Raw genomic sequence first — 2,091 nt, 5'->3', positions numbered from 1 at the left:
AGCACTACTGTCTGATTCCAATCAATGCAAGTCATCAGAATCAGGTAATACACCAACTTATATTCTTGTCTTCATGAAAGAAAGGAATCTATATGTGTTAAACATGCATGTATATTCATTAAAACACCTTTAACATGTAAACAAAAACGGCAAAATAAATAAATACAAATTATATACTGTATATATCAATGTATGTATATATATATGTGTGTATATATTTATATATATGTGTGTATATATATATATATATATGTGTGTGTGTATATATATATATACACACACACACATATATATATATATATATATATATATATATATATATATATATATATATATATATATATATATATATATATATATATATATATGTATATATGTGTGTGTGTGTGTGTGTATATGTTACTCATCAGTTACTCAGTACTTGAGTAGTTTTTTCACAACATACTTTTTACTTTTACTCAAGTAAATATTTGGGTGACTACTCCTTACTTTTACTTGAGTAATAAATCTCTAAAGTAACAGTACTCTTACTTGAGTACAATTTCTGGCTACTCTACCCACCTCTGACTGCAGAGGACGTTGCTTTCTCATAGATCAAAAACAAATGTCCACTGCAGAGGATGTTGCTTTCTCATAAATTAAAAAAAACAAATGTCCACTGCAGAGGACGTTGCTTTCTTATAAATTAAAAAAAAAAAAAAAAGTCCACTGCAGAGGACGTTGCTTTCTCATTGACCAAAAACAAATTTCTGCTGCAGAGGACGTTGCTTTCTCATAGACCAAAAATAAATTGTCTACTGCAGAGGACGTTGTTTTCTCATAGACCAAAAACAAATGTCTACTGCAGAGGACGTTGCTTTCTCATAGACTAAAAACAAATGTCTACTGCAGAGGACGTTGCTTTCTCATAGACTAAAAACAAATGTCTACTGCAGAGGACGTTGCTTTCTCATAGACCAAAAACAAATGTCCACTGCAGAGGACGTTGCTTTCTCATAGACCAAAAACAAATGTCTACTGCAGAGGACGTTGCTTTCTCATAGACTAAAAACAAATGTCTACTGCAGAGGACGTTACTTTCTCATAGACCAAAAACAAATGTCTACTGCAGAGGACGTTGCTTTCTCATAGACTAAAAACAAATGTCTACTGCAGAGGACGTTACTTTCTCATAGACCAAAAACAAATGTCTACTGCAGAGGACGTTGCTTTCTCATAGACTAAAAACAAATGTCTACTGCAGAGGACGTTACTTTCTCATAGACCAAAAACAAATGTCTACTGCAGAGGACGTTGCTTTCTCATAGACTAAAAACAAATGTCTACTGCAGAGGACGTTACTTTCTCATAGACCAAAAACAAATGTCTACTGCAGAGGACGTTGCTTTCTCATAGACTAAAAACAAATGTCTACTGCAGAGGACGTTACTTTCTCATAGACCAAAAACAAATGTCTACTGCAGAGGACGTTGCTTTCTCATAGACTAAAAACAAATGTCTACTGCAGAGGACGTTGCTTTCTCATAGACCAAAAACAAATGTCCACTGCAGAGGACGTTGCTTTCTCATGAATGAAAAACAAATGTCAACTGCAGAGGACATTGCTTTCTCATAGACCAAAAACAACAAATGTCCACTGCAGAGGACGTTGCTTTCTCATAGACCAAAAACAAATGTCTACTGCAGAGGACGTTGCTTTCTCATAGACCAAAAACGAATGTCCACTGCAGAGGACGTTGCTTTCTCATAGACCAAAAACAACAAATGTCTACTGCAGAGGACGTTACTTTCTCATAGACCAAAAACAAATGTCCACTGCAGAGGACGTAGGTTTCTCATAGACCAAAAACAAATGTCTACTGCAGAGGACGTTGCTTTCTCATAGACCAAAAATAAATGTCTACTGCAGAGGACGTTGCTTTCTCATAGACCAAAAACAAATGTCTACTGCAGAGGACGTTGCTTTCTCATAGACCAAAAATAAATTGTCTACTGCAGAGGACGTTGCTTTCTCATAGACTAAAAACAAATGTCTACTGCAGAGGACGTTGCTTTCTCATAGACCAAAAATAAATTGTCTACTGCAGAGGA

Source organism: Nerophis lumbriciformis, linkage group LG28 (assembly GCF_033978685.3).
Source record: "Nerophis lumbriciformis linkage group LG28, RoL_Nlum_v2.1, whole genome shotgun sequence".
Taxonomy (NCBI): domain Eukaryota; kingdom Metazoa; phylum Chordata; class Actinopteri; order Syngnathiformes; family Syngnathidae; genus Nerophis; species Nerophis lumbriciformis.
Note: the sequence above shows the minus strand (reverse complement) of the source record.